Raw genomic sequence first — 20952 nt, 5'->3', positions numbered from 1 at the left:
GGCAGGATCATCGAGTAGGGAACCTATGATACGGGAGGATATTGACTGATATCTTTTGTCGCTTTGGGGTGGACTTGGAGGGTGAGGCATGCTTGGGTAAAGAGATCACAGACTTTAACTAAGATTTTCTGAGGAAGATGACTATAGATCTATGGGAGGTGACATCTATTCCAAGAGAGCGTCAGTAGCCTATGGAGGTAGAGGGTGGCAATGCCAATGATGTTGGTGGAGGTGCTGGTGAGGTAGGAGGAGAAGTTGCTGGGGTTGGTGGGGCTCCACCACCTGATCCCCAGGCTATGGGTTCGATGGTAGCTTCTACATCCTAGAGTACTAGGGGTGTGAGGCCTTACGATCTCAATGATGTTATGGCCCATCTGGATACCACTATGTCACTGATGAGGAGTATGGACAGTCGCCTCGAGAGCATGGACAGGACCTATTGTCTTATGGACAATATAATGGTCTTCCTAAAGGCACAGATGCAGGTGATAGTCTTCCATCTGGGTATTCTAGTGCCTCCTCTAGGAATGCATGGTCTGAATCAGGCTCAGGGCCAAGAACAGAACCACCACCACCACCAGTAGTAGCAAGAGTAGTGGCATGTTCGCCACTGTAGCTTTTAGGATTTTCCTTTTTATGTTTTCTTTGAGTTTGATGTTTTAGGTTTAGTTGAACTTTTACATTATGTCATTTGCTTCAATTTTTTAAATTTCCCAGACTTAGGCTAGTTAGGATTTCCTGCTTTCAGTACTTTAATTTTTATAAAAAGTGTAAGCTATGTATTCAAGTTCTTTATTATAATGAAACAGCTTTAATAGCTATGCTTGTCTCCTAATTGTACAATTTCTGTTATTATTGTCTTGAGATTTTTATTTAATCCTAATTTCCCCAAAATCATGGTTTGGTTGAGATTGTGAGTTAAAGTAGAGCATCACACTTAATACCATATCTGTCACACCCCACTCCGGCAGACCCAACTTACCATTAGGAATACCAATGGTGTGAGTAAGACACATACCTATCTTACAAACCTACCAAGATCTCTGATAGCAGTACCTTAACATTTTCACATTCTCACAACACAAACCATGCAGATACTGGGTTATTCTGTTACATCTATAAGCAGTGGAATCAGAGTATAGTAGCAGAATTATAAATAAAATGGCTAAACATCTAATGGTAATATAATAGCAATAGCTAAGTTATTCTGTTACATTCATCCATGACATATAATCTAATCTCAAGAAAATATAAAATCCACAACTATATCCAAAAGTATCAAATATGATGTACAATCTCAAGGTGCGGTGTAAGCACAGTGATCACAAGCACAATCCTGATCGTGCTCCCCCACTTCTAGCATCCACCAGTTGCTCACACCATACTCTGACCTAGAAGATACTGGTTCACCCACCATTGGCACCATGGTACTTGCATCATCATCTAAAAGGGATGTATACGTGGGGTGAGCTTTCCAACTCGCTCAGTGAGAGGTGGGATTAAGCACATCCAAGCAAGTCAATAGTAGTAGTAATTTATGATGCATGATTGCGGAAGTTAAACACATAGTCCATAATTCCCGTGATGCAGTTCATTTGTTTATTATCCACCTAACAATACAAAATAAGTCTGGTAAATTCTATTACGGTGCATTAGGTTGTATCCATCATATTGAAAACGACATCGACTACGCAGCGATACAAACCCTAGCTGGGATTAGAAGCCTGTCGATCCTTGTATGCGTCCATGGGTCACTCAGCAAACCCCTGATAACCCCCTCCTACTAGTCACAACACCGGTAACACATCGGCCATGCTAGATAGGTTCCTGCCTTCGGAAACAATCACGTCTTACCGCGAGAGTGGCACATCGGAAAGGCTCATCAAATATACCACAATGGGTTATCCAACAACTCAACCCCTGTTGGCAAGGATGTGTAGCATAGGGAGTGATATCTAACCACATATATACTACATGCCTTCACAATGATACAGTTAGTATAGATTATATGATACCAGAGAGACCTCGGCCACAAAGTTTAATCCATCTCCAAATACAGTCCCAAGTACGCAATACCAGAGAGTCCTTGGCCACAAAGTGAAACTCGAGACCATTTACCTAATCTAGCATACATATCACAGTTGAGTATAGACTATGCAACACCGGTAAGACCTCGGCCACGAAGCATATCCATTTCCAAATGCAATCCCAGGGTACACGATACCAGTGAGATCATAGCCACAAAGTTAAACCCGTGACTATAACTAACTCTAATGCACATAATCAATACATGAATGCAACATACATACGACAATCACGGCATCGGTATCACCTCGGCCACGTCGCATTCCGTCTCACACACACACACATCCAAGCACACGGTGATCACAGTACTGGTACCACCTTAGCCACACTGGATCCCATCATACATTTCCATACAATTCATAGCAAAATCATAAAATAATAATGTAGCATATCACAATCATATTTGAATAATTTCAATTAAACATATAATTCAAAACATGTGAACAATTTAATGATAATAAATATTTTTAGAAACAAACACAGTCCATCCCTCACCTTGTTGATTTTGTTTGGTTTAGGGTTCAAGTATGGCCATCGATCAATCAAATTAATTCTAACTTCAGGGCACGTGCGCGTCACTGTCCTAGACACAAAGGGAATCGTACATCAGTACGCATCAGGAACATCAGGAGGGACCTACACAAGTCACCCCCAAAATATATAGACACTATCTCCTAATGACAGTAATGTCACTAAAAACAACCACCGAAAACAGGGCATTTTCACCAGAAATATCAGACCTGTTTTCGGTGGTGGTACAGGTCAGTCTAACCAATTTCGGGCTTTCTGGCTTGAGCCTGATTACCGAGATTTGTTCCATAGAGTTTGTAGGGGATGTTCCTAGAATCATTCTAAGCTAAGAAAATTCTATTTCCACTGAGCATTTGGGAGATACGTCGATTGAACAATCGAAACCCTAGTTGAACTTTTGGCATTACATGTTGTCAGAGCTCACCGGGCTTGGTTCGAGCTCGACAACAACACCGAGAGGTAGAACACGCATCCCACAACCTGCACATGGTGTGTACACCAAGATTATATCCATACCTAGCTTTGTCTAGGTCAAAATGAAGAGGGAGAGTGGCATGGGAGGTTATACATACCTCCGGTAGCGATTCCGACAATAAGGCAACAGCCAGCACCAAGGTATGCCTTTAATCTTCTCCTTCTTCCTCTTCTTCCTTCCTCTCCTCTTTCTCTCCTATCCTACATTGGGCACAAGGGAAATGAGGAAATGAATCCTCATTTCCCAACTTATAACTTAAGTTGTCCTTAGGGTCTGTTTGGTTTGGGCGTCTTTTGAACCAATCAGGTTAAAATGAGTTTCGGGGCACGAGGACCCGCACATTTAGGTCCATAAGGTGTTCACATTAAGAGGAAGATGTGGAGTATGATTTGTGATTATCCAGAACCATTTATGATGCGAGTGGCAGGATCCACGGGCATCAAAACCTCGACAGCAGCCTGTGGACCTACCAAAAATAGGCACCGGATTCATGCCCAGACTACTTCCAATGGATTGTTTTCGATGGTCAAGACAGCTTATTGTCTTGATAGCTTGCTGTCCTATGGTTGGTCTCGCATGGGTGGTTACCCTCGGACATGCTCAAGGCCTTTCGATAATTATGATGGGTGCCAAAAATCAAGTGTGGGGAGTTGGGTCACTTACTGTCTGGGATCAAAACGTATGAATTCCCTCCAGTTAGATAGGCATGCAATGCATGAAAATGTGGGGTCATCTTTACCCCTTTCACAATGTACAATTGGAGCCAAAACCTGATCGTACTTTCGATCTCCGATCCAAGGCCTGTCACAATAGTTCAAATTAGACTGGATTGGGGCATGGGTGTAATAGAAATCTTGCATTCCACTACTTCACAACCTCTTCTCTGATCTTTTCACCCCATTCTAGAAACATTCTTTGGAGCTTCTACTTCACCAGTTTTAGCCCAGGGTAAGTTGACGATCGATGTTGCACGATGTTAGGGTCGATACCAGGCATATCCTCATACGACCAAGCAAAGACCTCGGCAATTTCCTTCAAAAGACTAATCATCTATTCTGCTTCTTCATCATCAAAGGTAGTGCCAATTTTACCTCTCGAAGGCATTAGTTGGTTCCTAGATTAATAACCCGAGTATCCTCACGGATGGGTTGGGCTTTCTTTAGTTTGCATTGTTTTATTGATTCTTGATATTTATTAATATCATCATCAGAAAAAGGAGGCAAATCATACTCAGAATCAGAAATTTCATTCATGATAGGAGTAATAGACTCAACATACAAAGGTTTTGGACTCTCCTCGAGAGGGGAGGCCGACATGAAATCATAAACAATAGACTCGATTACAGACTTGATAACTGGCTTGATGCTTTCACCAGGGGTATTTAGGCTGGTTGACTTAATAGCATGAGCAAACTTGAAGTTTTCTTTAATGCTTGTCCAGTTCAGAGTGGTTCAACGGCTCGATGGATGAGGAGGTGTAGTAAGGGGCCTTCTTCTCCTTCTAAAAAAGTTGATGCTATTTCTTCAATGGTGCAGTGGTTCTTCTGGATAGGTACCTTTTTCTTCATAAATACTAGCTAATCAACCTCATGCTCTCAAAAACCAAACTTTTTGAGGGGTGAGGATTGGTGGAGACTGCTTAATCCTTTTTCTATAAAGTCCATATTTTCAAGCCTGTTGGGGGATGCAAGCCCAGTGCCTCAGTCATATCTTTGACCACCTTCATGGACCTTCCTATTGTAGTTGATTCGGGCATAGTACATGCAAACCATCATTCTTTGTGCTCTTCTTTTCTTTGCATACACACTTCTTCCTCTGAAAGGACGAGGCTTGAGCTCATGCAGCTCTTGGGCTCTTGGTTCTTGTAGGAGAGAGCAAATGTAGATTTTTAAATCAATGGGAAGTGGTAGACTCTAGGTGAGCCTTATCTTCTTTTCCCATTCTCTTTTTAGGAGGAATCAAGGACTTGGTGCCTCCTTTGATCTGATCAATGTCGTAGGGTTATTCCAAGGAAAACCCAATCTCAATCAGTGCAATTTTTGCTATCTCGGTGATGCAACTATCTTGATTACTTTCCTTGACTAGCATTTGCTGTTGTTCCACTTCATGAGTCACCCAATCGAACTTGTCTTGGAAAAATACTTCAAATCTTGGTCGTAGAAAGGGAAATCCTCTCCTTCTTTTATAAAGTACCCATTGAGAGTAGGGTAGTAAGAGACAGAGATCTTCCTAGTCATCTTCAGCACTTTCTACCCCTTGGTGGTCAGAGAAGTGTACCCGAGACCATTCTTTCCTTTGTTCACTGCCAAACTAGGTTGCTTTGGAACTCCTTAATGATATTTCCCTAGCCCCATACTAGGAAAATATTGTATATTCTTCATCATTTGATTCACTAGCGGACTCCAATTGGCTTCATAGTTAGTCGGGATTTCCTCCTTTGGAACTTCTAAGTTGTATCTAATTCAAAACCACTTAGTTGAACTTCCTGGTTTTGTTCTTCTCTATTTTTAATATTGGCTAAGGTGTTAACCACCTCAGGATCTCCGGCTACTGTGACCACCTTTCCTTTATGAATGAACTTCATTTTTTTATGGAGACTAGAGAACACTACCTTCGCATGATGCAACCAAGGCCTTCCCAAGAGCATGTTAAAAGTCGTCGGTATATCATTGACTTGGAAATCAATATCAAACTTCATCGAGCCAATCTTTATAACAAGGGTAAGGATGCCAAGTATTTTCCTCTTAGTGTTGTCATATGCCCGTATGGTTTGGGTAGTCGGCCTCATTTCTTCCAGGTTGATTCCAATACTCTTCATCGATCTCAAAGGTAGCACATTCAAAGTAGACCCATTGTCAATAAGAACTTGGGGAACCACCTTGTCAAAGCATTCTACCGTGATGTGGAGAGCTCAATTGTGCTAGACCCCTTTGGGATGCTCTGAATTTGAGAACTTCAAGGATTGTACCACATAGGTTGCCCCTACTATATGAGTGAGATGTGTCAGATTTATCTCGATCGGCACCTGTACATTAGTGAGAGACTTCAAAACTGCTTCACAGTGTGTGGGGCTCAACAATCTCCAAATTGAGATATTAGCTTGGAACTTCTTGAGTTAAGCTAGGACAAGATTCTCAAGTTCTCTTTTCAAGCTATTGGTTCTGGCCTCACTAGTCCCTGACTGTTCCACTGCTAGAGCTTTGCCTGTATAGTCTCTTTCACTTCTAGTATCCATCACGGTGACAGGTTTCTTCACAATAATCTTTGTGGGATAACAATCTTCATCATCGCTATTTGTTATGGTTATTATCCCTACCATGGGATCATCCTCTTCTTCTGATTCCCCCTCCCTGCTTGGGAGGGTCCTCCATAAATATCTATAGCCTTGGCTCGTAACTTTTTAACTGCATTAGAAAGCTATTGGAATGCTACGTCTACTGCCTCTGTGAATGTGTCGTCTGGCCCTATTTCCTCCAGATCATGCAACTGCTCATGGTAGAAACGATCACCAATAATTACTTCACCTAGTATGATGTCAATTTCTTCCACTCTTTCCTACATCCTCAATGTGCTTGAGTACACTTCACATAGCTTTTCTTCCATTTCTAATGCGGAGTCCCGTTAGTCCATATAAACTTGTGTCAACTCTCTAAATTCCTCATCATTTTCTGAATCTGATGTAGAATCATCTCCTCCTATGCAGAGGGAAGACTGAATGCCACCTGTCGGATCAACTATTAGGTCATCACCACCAATAGCATAGATTGAGAAACATATCTGGTGATCTGGTGAGTAACATTCTGACATCATCATTATCATTATACCAAGGCCCTTGGTAGCCATCCCAGTTTGGATAGTCATCATCCTCTTGAGAATCAGAGCCATCTCCATTATTCTCATCCTCATTCTTATCCTCATCATCGTCGTCATCATCCTCTTCTTCATTGATTTCCCCCTCACTTGGTTCTCCATCAGATTCCTCTTAACCATCAAATTCTCCTGCATCCAAATGCTCGTAGTATTCAGAGTATTTAAAGTGTATAGACTGTAGTATTAGGGAGGTGTGCTCTTTAATCTGTTCCCCTATGGCCAATACGGTTACTGCGCTGAAAAGATCATCTGTAATCTTTTCGATTACCTCTGGATTGTCCTCTGAAGATATAATGGACTGAATTAGAGAAGTGGGATCACCCTCCTAGTCTTCCCCTAATTCATTCACTGACCCTGTTGATGAAGTCATCTATGGGGAGTCTGGTAGTGCAAGCATATCCTTCCAATCGTACCCGTCCATCCATCCTTCTTCTATACCAAACCTTGAGAATGGGATTGGTATGAGGGTGATGAGGGGTACGAAGTGGGGTGGTATGAAGATGATGTAATGTGAGAGGTAGGATATGAAGATTTGGGGTGATAGGATGAGGAAATTCCTTCTCCTTGATGGTAGGGGGAAGGTTGATGATATAGTAGAGGATGATAACATGGTGAAGATGGGAGGTATGGTGGAGGTTGGTAATATGGTATGAAGGATTCTTCTATTGATGAGGAAGGATGAATGGCGGGAGTCTGATCTTCTGATTCTTCTTCTAATGATTCTCTTCTTTTGGGGGGTCCTCATGGCTCTGACCCTTTGATTCATGATTTTCCTATAAGCGCGGGCATTCATGTGATTCTTCTGAGCTCTGGCTACAATGAGGTTATTTCTTCCCTGCATCTTAGGAGGATCCTTGATACTGAGCTTCCCTTAGGATTCTATTTTTCACACGTGTGCTGGTGGCTATTAGGGCATCAAAAGTTTGTAGATGTTGGTAGTAGAGGACATCATAATAAGGCTTTGATAAGTTTTCAATCAACATCTCCACCTGCTCTGCTCCTGAAGGCCAATCTACCAACTTGGTGGCCTTATCCCTAAACCTCATCAAGAAGGCGGCAAATCCTTCTCTAGGCTGCTGTCTCAATGTCTCAAGCTCCCAACATTTCACATCCACCTAGGTATTGTAGGAGTACTACTTGGTGAAGGCTTTCACCACTGTTGTCCAATTCAGAGTTTGGGATGAGTCCAACTGTGTGAGCCACCTCAATGTAGGTCCTGATACGGTTAACATGAAGGCATGCCCTATCTGGTTATCTGTAAGTTGCCATGACTTGGCAATGCTAAGGAAGACTTTAAGATGAGCTTTGGGGTCTCCTGACCCATCAAACATGTCAGTCTGCCACTTGAATGTCTCGAGAATCCATGTCCCTAAAAAGAAACTCATTTTATCTGAAACCACTGTTTGGCTTTCTGAACTTTTCCCTGCTCGAAGCATATTTTCCAATTTTTCTAATTGCTCCCTAACTTTCCTTTCTCTCCATTTATGGAGGTTCCATTTGGACGTACACTACAAATTCCTCTTCTTCATCTTCAATCACTACCCAAAGAGGAGGAACCCTAGAATAGGCCCCTTGTTGGCCATTGGGACGGGTAGGTGAAGATCCTCTTTGACCGGTTGCTCTGACTTGCTCTAGTTCTCTTGAGTCAACTCGAAAAGAGTTCCCATGATAACCTGTAGCTCCATTCTACTCCAAATCTTTTATAGCCAGTGCCGGCTCAGTCCTGGGATCATCTCTAGGGGGGTTCTAGAGTGCATGCAATATCTGAGCTATCCCTCTCTTGACTTCAGCCATTTCTATCTGCAAGGTCTCCATGGGATGGACCCATGCCTATTTGGGTGATTCAGAGTGGTGTGGATCCATACTAGCTGGGTTGTAATTACTTGGTGGTAGGCAATCTCGAGGAGATGATGGACGTGATACTGGACTTAGGCAAGTTAACCGATTACTTAGACGTGTCCAGAGGGACCGCAGAGAATGCTTGAGGTGTGGAATTGTGCCTGAACCAAAAATGGTTTATTTTAGGATTCTTGAATTCCCAACCCCTTGTTCACATATTCACTAGATTAACAACCAATGATCCATCCAAAGTTAGTCCACTTGGTGGTAGGGAGTGGATAGGGGTTGATGCCCCTATTCCACTCAATGCCATAAGCGGGAGATTCATACAAATGGCTTGACCAGAATATCCCTATTAATAAATTCTTTGCCAATAAAGTCATACTTTCCTTAATCTTATCCCACTAGGTGACCTTCCACCTAGTTTCCTCGAGTATTTTAAATAATTCGACATTTTACGGGACTTTAACAGAAGTCAGCCCGGATCACGTATACTAAATCATCCATATTTTATTTCTGAGGAGGAAGGACTCTTTTTATTTGAAACCCACTTAGGAGAGGATTTCTGTATGACTAGAACATATCATAGGAATATTTCATTTGAAGACCACAAACAAATTCTACAAATCAGCTTGTGGCATTCCTAGCATTCTCCATCTATTTCCTACATGATGCGAGTATGAAGTGGATGCAATAGGACTGATAGGCAACTAGCCACGGGGTGGTGGAACCATGACTTTCTTGTCCATGACTTATGACTACACACGAGATTAAGCAACTAGCCACGGTGTGGTGGAACCGTGAGTGATTGTGTGCAAAAGTGGCGAAAATAAAATTATTCGATCTCAAAATGTCATAAAGTGCAAGGACCTCCCTGAGGGTGTTGGCACAAACATGAACATCCTTGCCGTTTAACAATACCCCACACTCTTGTACAGGAAGCGGCTACCATTTACTCTCAGAGTACTCTCCATGACATGCACTGACCTCCCCGAGGGTGCGGGCATGACAGGGAGTCCCTTGCCAGATGATTTTACTTCGAGTATGATGCATGATGCGGTTAGCGAATATAATTACAAACATGGGGTTAGCCAAACATGTTTTCAAATAGATGTGGTAGAAAATGTTCTTGCATTTAATGGTAGCATCTAGAGTCAGAAGCTTGATATTTATCCCCAGCAAAGTCACCACTGTGAGGGTAGCGGCCTAAGAATGATGAGATGTCTCTCTTCCCCTTTTGGGAGGGGGGGAAGGACTTGCATCCATTCCGTCTTCTCTCCTCTCCTTCTCTTTCATGAGGGAGGGGTGTGTCATGTGTGCTTTGCTTGTGGGTCCCGCACAGTCTTATCACTGCTCGGAGATACGTGGAGGCCTATTTCGTAAGAGTGTAAAGTTCATCATTCTAGATGGGGGTTGATGATGGTCCAATACGGGGATCATGATCATACAAAAGGGTTTGAAGTCGCCATTTAGGATTATGGGCCTAGGACCTAGGGGTGGGCCCAATTCCAGAGAAAAGGGCCCGAAAGTTGGTCTGGTCTAGAGATTTAGGGTAAGTGTCAGGTTGTAGAATTGGGAAGGTGTTAGACATCCAATCTACCCGGTTCGACCAGTCTTCCTACTAGATGCTTAAGAACGAATATTTTTCATAATTATTCTTATTCCACATGCATGGCTAAGTTATCACACATATATACATTGACTAAATTTAAACGACTATGTACACTAAAACAAGGTCTATATAAAGTCCACATGATAACAATTCGGTTAAGAAACTGTACCTGAACTTAACCACTGTTTCGGATCAAGAGGGGTAGGCCCCCGATTAGTACCGGTTCAGACTTTCTTTCAGATTCTCCTGGCTCAGGGGAAGATGGTCTTAACCTCCAACTTCCTTTCTTGAGAGATTTTGATTGTGATGATATTCGGGCAGAGTTCCAGCTAGGAATGGTTACTTTCGGATTTGGATTAGGACAGAGCTTCGGCTAGGGAAGGCTATTTACGGATTTGGATTCGGATAGGGCTTTGGCTAGGGAAGGTTATTTTTGGGCTTTGGATGAGGTGGCACTCCGACAGAGCTTTCGCTGGGGATAAGCTATGGGAGGGCTAGGCTGAGGTGGTACTCTAGCAGAGCTTCTACTGAGAATGGCTACTTCTGGAAAGATTCCAAGGGCACTCAGACAGAGCTTCCGCTAGGAACTACTATTTTTGGAAAAAATTGATTGACCTAAAAATAGATTGAAGATCTCCAAAGCCCCAAAGAACACTTTGAAGATCCGAGCAGAACTCCGGATCTTGACAATGATCTCTTCGTAGACCTGAAGAACCTCAAGGGGGGAGGGATTTCTACTTTTGGTAAAGATCAAGAACACTCAAAGGTGGGAGGCTAAAAACATGCTATTTTTGAAAAAAAAAATGGATTGAACTACAAACTTGGATTGAAGATCTTCAAAGTCCCGAAGAACACTTCGAAGATCCGAACAAAATTTATGATCTTGATGAAGATCACTCCGAAGACCCGAAGAAACTCAAAGGGGGAGGGGAGGAGGAGAGAGGGCAGAGCTTCACTTCCTAAGGGTGGTTGTGGGGTTGTGATCTTGGTGTGTTAAATCCAAAGGAGGGGGCATTTATAGGATGTCCAGACTAGTGTATCGCATACCTGATGCCAGGAGTTTCACGATCACTACCCTAGCGAACTGGATTTCTAATTGATGTTCACTGATGAATTTAACCCATTTAGGAATCCATTAGACAATCAAATTTTCATTCCCAGATGATCTAAGGGAATCTAGAGGTGAAAATACTTTGGTGCTTAGACCAAAAGCTAAATAAATTCACTACGTCAAAACATTTTAAACAATCATTAGTGGCTCCAATAAACAATGCATAACATATTAGAGATGAAAATCATTGGAACTACTGAACAAAGATGAAAATAACTAATCAGTAGTCTTACCATTTCACCATATGTATAGTCTAGCTGATCTAGTCTAGCTTGATGCTGCAAGAGAAATGGACGTAGATGGTTCTCGGCAGAGAGAAGGGGAAGAGAGAGCAAAACCAAAAAAATATTCTGCCAAAAAATAAAAGAATGATATTATTGAATAAAATATATTCCTTTTTTAATTATAAGATTTTAAAGAATTTTTAACATAAATATAGAATGATAATATTCTGAAAAAGGAAAAAATAAAAAGAATGATATTATTAGATAAAATATTTTTTTTCATAAAGAAAGAGAAAGGAATGTGAGAGAAAGAAAGAGACAGAGATAAGGAAACTAATGTTTAAACTATTTTTGGTTGAAGGAGGTAGAGAATGAAAAGAAAAGTGAGAAGAGGGTGATAAGGAAACTAGTATTTAAAATATTTTTGGTAGAAGGGGGCGTGAGAGTTTGAGAATGAGTGGACATTTAATTATAAGAAAAATAATGAAATTATTAAAAATAAGAAAAAGGGTACCAAAAAAAATTAAAAAGATGGAAAAAAAAGTGATAATTAAGAAGTTAAGGTATTTAAATAAAAAAGGATAAAATAGTACAAAAAAAAATTAGCCACGAAACATGAGTACATGCACTCTTATAATAGTATGATAGTATGATAGTATGATATAGGTAAATACTAAAATGCATGATGAGCCATATCCCAATGGAGTATCCCTTCACGTGTTAGATTTACCTTCTACGACAACACATTCTAGTTGGTATGTATTTTTGAGAAGTTGTACGTTATTTTAGAATCTCTAAATATAAGATTTGATATGATGTTATGATGATATGGATCTTGATCCCATTGTCTTTGATGCACAAGTAGGAATTGTTGGAAATAACGTGTCTATTGAGGTATCAAAGGTGGGCCCACCATGCTGAATAGGTTTGAGCATGTAAGTTTAAATTTTGAATTTAAATTCTCACATTCCAAATTTTAAGAATTTGATACTCATTCACTTTTTACTGGTTACATAGGCCTAATCATTATTGAGTTGGAACAATTATAATAATTGCCACCCCTCCCTTGGATAAGGATTGATCTCCTTATTTCGAGATTAAGGAGATATGACTCTCGTACAACAAGAGAACACACACTCTCTCTCTCCTTCTCTGGAATACCAAGAAGTAAAATTTCTACTTAATCTTTTCCAGTGAGCTCAAAGAAGGGATTCTCACTCTGTCACTACAGGGATTAAATGGAGAGCCAACAAACTATCGTGGAAGGTGAATTTCACACTTAAAGGGCAAAACCCACTTGGAAGTTTTGTGATAGTAAAACTAACCTAACCGTCTTATACCCTCCATTAATGGTTGTTTGAATGTCTTTGACCTTATAAGTAGGACGATCCTAATTGTTTCCGCATTCACACACTTGAGGTCGAAAATTGTTTTGGAAATCAAAATATGCAAAAGCTTGATCTCTTATACTTTTTCTAGGGTGTTGACATGAATCTCTGAGTTTCAATCCATATTGGTGAAATGTTGTTGCCCTGAATTTTAATATTTCATTTAATATTCATCCAAAATAAAAAAAAAGGGTTTCAACCGGATCGTCTCCAACACCAGAGAGAGAGAACCCGTTCATTGACTTGTTTAAGGTGAAGTTCTATAGCCCAAAAAAAAAAAAAAAAATGGTTCTATAGCCCCGTTTCATTGGAGAATGAGAAAGATTCTTACACACGTTTAAGAAAAAAAAAAAAAAAAAGAAACAAAGGGTTAATACTTACTATTTTCATTCAAGAAAATTAGTAGAGTTGGCAGTGAGCAGATTCATAGTGATTCACTGCTCAGGCTTTACGTATCAAGTGACATGATTAGTTGTATTTCTATATGTGCTTCAACATTTGATAGGAAAGTAAATCAAATCAAAATCAATTATTAATTAGGATTCTTTCCCAATACCCACTTATAAATATATTGTCTTTTAGTGACCACACTAGGCCTTGGGAATTCAACAATGGCTAACTTCTTCCATGCTTCTTCATTTTCTCATCCCTTGCTGCTACTGGTTCTTCTTATTGTTGCACTAAGCATTAGTTGTGATGCTGTTGGAGAAGATAGAAAGGCAAGTAATCTCTCTTTCTCTATACATCCTTGCATGTTTCTGGGTTAATGGTTCTTAAGCAATATTCTTGGTTCTATTTTATTGTATTAATCATGTTTATATTGTTGATGGCCATGCAGGTATATATTGTGTACATGGGTGCACTTTCTAAAGGTGAAGAATATTCACTTACATCTCAGCACCTTAGCATGCTAGAGGAAGTTCTTAAGGATAGGTAATTAGTTCTATTTGTTAGAGAACACTCTTGTTTCTTATTTATTACACTTCATCTGCATTTTTTTTAATTACATCTGTGGATAATCAATTTATTTCAATTCTCAAATATGTTCTCTTTTATTTCTTTAAATTTTTGAATAATTAAATTCAAACGCCATCAACAGATGTAAAATGGGACACATTTGGTATTTTACAGTTGGTTACAATGAGATTGTTTCTATGATGATTTTCCTTTTTGTGGGAATGTTGACTTCAGACAGTAAGGGGAAACCCATATACTATAACAGTCATGTGTATGTCATAATGATCTTTTGTGTGATATGGGATAATATTTTTGTCTTATATATGTGCCACATAGGATGATTATAATTCTATATAGCCACGATTGGTTACATTGAAATAAGCTAATGTAAAAGTTTCCAAATTCTTACCAATGATATCACTCTCTTTTTGCAGCCATATAACCGATAACTTCGTGCGAAGCTAACAAAGAAGTTTTAATGGATTTGCAGTAAAACTCAATGAACAAGAGAAACAAAAGCTTGCCAGTTAGTAACTCCATATCTTTAATTTCTAAATTATGTTTCAGTTTTAAGACAACATCTATGATCATAATATCTTTCCTCTCATGTCAGGCAAAGAAGGTGTAGTATCTGTTTTCCCTAGTAAGACTCTCCAACTTCACACAACTAGGTCGTGGGACTTCACCGGTTTGTCCACGGCTGTGAAAAGAATACCCACGGCTGAGAGTGATGTGATTGTTGGTGTTCTTGATGGTGGAATATGGCCAGAATCTAAAAGTTTTAGTGTCGAAGGATTTGTCCCTCCTCCTAAGAAATGGAGGGTGCTTGTAAAGGCGGCAATAATTTTACATGCAACAAGTAATTCACTTGGCTTGATATTACTTTTATTAGATCCATCTATATGATATGCTGTGATGTGATAGATTAATCTCTAACATTTATCCATGAATCTTTTATAGCAAGATCATTGGTGCAAGATTTTACTCTAATGAAAGTGATTCAGTGAGGGATACAGATGGACATGGGACACATATTGCCTCCACAATTGCCGGTAACTTAGTATCTAATGCGGGCTTTTATGGAATAGCCCAAGGGAATGCACGGGGAGGTGTACCATCAGCAAGGATTGCAGCTTACAACGTTTGTGGTTCAAAGGGTTGTGCTGAAAGTGATGTCCTTGCTGCTTTTGATGATGCCATTGCGGATGGAGTAGATATCATCTCGATCTCAATAGTAACCTCGATTGTGGGTGATTTTGATATAGAGACCATAGCAATCGGGGCATTCCATGCCATGCAGAAAGGCATCCTCACATCACAATCTGCCGGAAATAGTGGTCCAGATACGCAAACAATCATAAGCATTGCACCTTGGATACTATCTGTTGCGGCAAGCACTATGGACCGCCATATCATTGATAAGGTTGTCCTAGGAGATGAAAATGTCCTTAAGGTAAGAAGCATTATGCAGTCTTGATTAACCTTTTCTTTTCATTTTTTTTTTTTTTAAATTTGATGTGTAACTGGGGAGGGGGAAGAAGATTGTCTTAGGGTACTGGAACAACTGAACTGATTTTTCTTTAATTCCTAGAAATTAAGGATACGTTTGGTATGAATTCTTGGAATGCATTATCAACCAAATATGCATATCAAACACAACACAAGAAAATTGATCTAAAAAAAAAAATTTAAGTCATTTGTTGCCCTATTATGCAAAATTTTATTCACTACAGATATTGTGAACTGGAATAATGCTTGAGGAATAACTTCCATTTGCTTTACTAAGCTAGTGGTTCATAGATAGCAGTAGAAACTGCATTGTCTCCAAGTTCATAATGCCATCAATTAAGTACTATTTTTTTGATTTCAGGGTAATTCCATAAATTCTTTTACTGGAATAAACCATCCATTGGTATATGGAAAAGAAGTACTTCTTAACTAGATGACAAATTACAAGTGAAGATAATTGCCTCCTTCAAGTAATGAATTGCCTCCTTCGTTAACTACTAGCTTCTTCCATCTTCTTAACTAGATGACAAATTACGAGTGAAGATAATTGCCTTTTGTGTTTCAGACTTTGTTTAGAACGCTGCTTAGATGACTCTCTAGCTTGGGAATTCCTCTTTGCAGTTCTGTGCAAATTTGGGTTCTCATCTAGGTGGATTTCTTGGATTCACAACCTTCTTCTATCCTCCAGAGTATCAATTTTGGTGAACGGTGGCCCGGTGGGGTTCTTTGGGGTTGGTAGAGGTCTCCGACAAGGAGATCCTTTGTCTCCCTTTTTATTTATTCTGGCAGAAGAGGTTCTCTGTAGAGGTCTTAGAAGCATGGTTCAGAATGGTTTGATAAAGTCTCTTCCTGGGCCTCGAGGTGTGTTAACTCCCTCCCATTTATTGTTTGCTGATGACATTTTCATTTTCATTAATGCATCTGCTCAGTTTGTCAAAAATTTTAAGGCTTTTCTTGATAAATATCAGGCATTCTCTGGCCAGATATTTAATCTAGAAAAAAGTAGTTTGTTCTTTGGAAAGGTTGCCCCTCACAGGAAACATTTTATAAGTACTTTTATGGGAATCCAATCTGCAAGGCAGCCTACTAAATATTTAGGTGTGGAGCTCTTCAAGGGGAGAGTTCAACGGGACCACATGTTACCGCTGATGGATAAAATCAAGAAGAGGTTATCGGGATGGAAGGGTCGGATTCTCTCCATGGCTGGTAGGGTGGAGCTGGTTAAATCAGTGATTTCAAGCATTCCAATTCATAATTTCGGGATTTATTGGTGGCCAGGAAGCTCAATAAAATTAGTAGAAAAGTGGATGCGAAACTTCATATGGTCTGGTGACATGGAGACAGAGAAGAAGATAGTGGTGAAGTGGGATGAGGTATGTAAACCTACCAGGGAAGGCGGTCTTGGCATTAGGAGGTTGCGAGATGTTAATTTTGCATGCCTGTGCAAATTAGCATGGCAAATCAAACATGGAAATTCTCTAATGAGTGTTTTCTTTCGTGCTCGTTTTCTGAAGATTGATGGTTCGCTGAAAACTACCTACCTTTCCTCTTCGATATGGCCTGGTCTTAAAAAGGTGTGGCGGTGGGTACAGTCTCATGAGCAATGGACTGTTGGGAATGGTCAGAGGATAAATTTTTGGAAAGATAGCTGGCTGGGAAAGAAGTCTATTGAGGAGATGTATGGTTTGCAGTTAGATATCTTTGATTCGATGCAGGCAAAGGTTTCTGATTTCATTTGCCAAGATGAGTGGAATTTTCCCCAGGTGAGCTCTGAATTTTTTCAAAATATCTTTGATCAGGCCAAGGATATCATAATTTCAGATCTGGATGATATTTGTCATTGGGAATTAAATTCATCTGGAGTTTTTACAATAAAATCGGCTTGGGAAAAAGTAAGACGGGAATCGCCTAAGGTGGGGTGGTATTCATTGATTTGGAATTCTCATCTTCAGCCTCGCCAATCGGTGTTTGGATGGAGAATGTTGAAAAATAAGCTCGCTACTGATGATAATGTGAAAAAGAGAGGGGTTCCATTGCCATCTCAGTGCACTCTCTGTGGCATAGCGGAAGAGTCAATAAATCATACAATGTATGAATGCTCTTTTGCAGTTTTCATGTGGCAGAAATTTTGTTGTTGTTTTGGGTTTAGGTGGCCTGGATTTGAAGGAGTTGAAAGTTTGATAGCTTGGTGGAAAGATCAGGCCAAGAAGACCATCTTTAAAGGGGTGTGGCTGAAGGGTTTTGTTTTAATCCCTTACTTTACTTGGTTGGAGAGGAATGGAAGAAAATTCGAAGGAATCTCAAAATCAAAAGAGCATTGTTTTGGACAAGTGAAGAGAGAAATTAGCTGCCAAGAGCTGGTTCATTCAGGGGCAGCCATCTCAATTTCGGATCTTGTCACTGCAAGAAGATTGGGTATTTCAGGAGTGCGGAGAAGGCCTCGGGAAATCTTCAATATTTTCTGGTGCCCTCCTAATCCAGGTTGGATAAAAATCAATTCGGATGGTTGCTCTATTGGTAATCCAGGGAAGTCTGGAGCAGGGGGAATCCTTCGCAATGAAAAGGCAGAGGTAGTGGCAAATTTCAGAAAATTTCTAGGAACTCGCACAAATTTTGAGGCTGAATTTTTAGCGCTTATGATAGGGATTGAATTAGCTAAGCAGCATAATGTGAAACGGCTCTGGATAGAATGTGATTCAGTTGCAGTTGTGACTATTTTTCAGAAGAGGCAAAGTCCATGGATAGCTCGGCAAAGATGGATAAATTGTATTTCTTATTTGGAGGATGTGGAATGGAAAATAACGCATTGCTATAGGGAAGCAAATTCAGTGGCGGATTTTTTGTCAAAGTCAGCTGCTCGTTTTGAAGTGTCAGAGCCGATTTCAATTTGGCCAACTCTGGTTCAAATGGAATTAGACATGGATGCATCGGGTCGGCCTAGGTTCAGATTCACCTAGGAATTTCTTCTCTTTCCAGAATTTTTGTTTTTGGTGGAGTTGGGTAGTTGCGTAATTCTGCTGATGGCTATGCCGAAGGTGGAGTTTCTGCTTCTCCCTCTCTTCTTAGTGTGAGTGTTGGGTATTTCTCCCTTCCTCATCTGATGTACTATTTTTTCTTTTTTCTTCTTTTTCTTTTAATATACATGACTTTTTAGCGAAAAAATAGAACGCTGCTTAGATACTGATTTGGTGAAGGGAAAGGTTTTGCTGTGTGATCAGTTAAGTATGGGAGAAGCAGCAAAGAAAACTCGTGCTCTAGGGGTATTAATGTCAGAGGATAAATATTTTGACTATTCTTCTCCATATCCTTTAACTGCAATACAAATAAAAAAACAGGCTGCAGGGGAGGTCAAGTCATACATGAATTCCACAAAGTAAGTTCACAATAACCATTGGTAGTTTCATGATGCTGAAAGGAGCAGAGAATGAATTCAATGTTCTACACATCATCATCTTATTTCATTGAAAATTTTTTAGGGCTATTTTCTAATAATATTGTTGATTAATTTGTTTTTGTCCTAATTTTATACTCTTTCAAAACTTTTTAATCTATAGAAACCCTACAGCAAATATCTTGAAGAGTGAGGCAGAAAATGATTCATCTGCCCCAACTGTTGTTTCATTCTCTTCCCGTGGACCAAATCCCATTACACCAGATATTCTCAAGGTCTCTCTCTCTCTCTCTCTCTCTCTCCACCCCGAAACAATATATATAGTTCCCTTCATTTATTTTGTCTGTCTTTCTGATCATATGGTCTTCTCAAAAAATATTATAGCCAGATATGCGCCCCGGGGGTAAATATCTTGGCCGCATTTTCACCTTTAGGTTCAGTTTCCTTTCTTGATGAAAGGAAAGTGAAGTTCAATATATTAGCTGGGACCTCCATGGCGTGCCCTCATGCTACCGGTGCTGCCGCTTATGTTAAATCTCTTCATCCCAATTGGTCACCTTCTGCTATCAAATCTGCACTCATGACCACTAGTAATACCCTCCTTCAATCTATATATGCTTGTAAAATTATTTGCTTTCATTTTAATCCAATCTTATATTCTTTTCCAATCTATAGCCACCAGGAACCCGGATGCTGAATTTGCTTATGGTGCTGGCCATATCAATCCAGCGAAAGCTATAAATCCCGGTCTGGTATACGAAATCCTAAATGATGACTACATCAAATTCCTCTACAATATAGGCTGGGATACCAAGAGGGTTGGAAGTATATCAGGAGATAATAGCAGTTGTCCTCAAGGCACTAAAGGAACGCCGTTGGATCTCAATTATCCATCAATGACAGCTTATGTTCAACAAAAAGATAAGCCTTTTGCAATTAATTTTACAAGGACAGTTAAGAATGTTGGTTCAGAAAACTCCATATACAAGACATCAGTCATCATCACTTCCCATTCTAACATTACAATTAGTGTTGAGCCTAGTGTTCTTTCTTTCAAATCGTTGAACGAGGATAAATCATTTGTCGTGACTGTTTCTGGAAGTAAATTGGACCCAAAGACGTCTATGGCATCGGCATCGGCATCACTGGAGTGGTCCGATGGCACTCATACAGTGAGACGTCCGATTGTTGTTCACTCTGCTTTTATATAGTTATTTGTATCAAGGTCTGATTCATGATAGAAGCATGTAAATTAGATCAGACGAAAAGTAGAATATGCTTGGATAATAAGGCAGCGTTTGGTTTGCATTCTCGGAATGCATTCTCAACCTATAATGAGAATGCCCTTTGTAACACCTGTAAGTTCGAATGCATTTTTTATTTTAGAATGAAAATTGTGTTTGGTATGGTATTTATATTCTTATGTTTGAAAATGCATTCTTTGCCTTGTTGGCCTATTATTATTATTATTATTATTATTATTTTGGTAAACCCATTATTCTTTTTACCTACAACTTCTTCTCTAATCTTTAATTGTTCAACCCAACCTTACTTAATAACTCAATGTCCTATGTGAAAATGGGATTCAATCCTTAGGATTTAGCAATAGGCAACCGTTTCCAAAACCTATATAATTTATCACTTAGGAAAACACATTTTAATCGATTTATTTTATTGATTTATTTTTATTTTTTTGAAAAATCTGAATTTGAATTACCTGCAAGCTGACATGTATATTTTACCATGAAAAAATAAAATGATATTATAATGCAATGATTAAATGGGTCTTCATCTCAACAATGCCTTCAATTTTTATCATAGAAAAGGATATCATTAAAAAACTACAAGGGGGAGAAAGGCCGGGAAGTTAGAATTTTGATTATAGATCCATTCAGTTCTAATGTTGGTAGCTAACTGGTGCACCACCACCACTTGTTCATGACAATGTTTCGCAACATTAA

General features: G+C 39.7%; 1 pseudogene; it reads left to right on the top strand.

Moving 5' to 3' along the window:
* Positions 1 to 13745: 13745 nt before the first annotated feature.
* Positions 13746 to 20202, top strand: LOC122082269 (annotated as a pseudogene).
* Positions 20203 to 20952: the final 750 nt, after the last annotated feature.

This window comes from Macadamia integrifolia, chromosome 6 (genome assembly GCF_013358625.1).
Source record: "Macadamia integrifolia cultivar HAES 741 chromosome 6, SCU_Mint_v3, whole genome shotgun sequence".
Classification (NCBI taxonomy): domain Eukaryota; kingdom Viridiplantae; phylum Streptophyta; class Magnoliopsida; order Proteales; family Proteaceae; genus Macadamia; species Macadamia integrifolia.
This window is presented reverse-complemented; position numbering and strand designations above follow the sequence as displayed.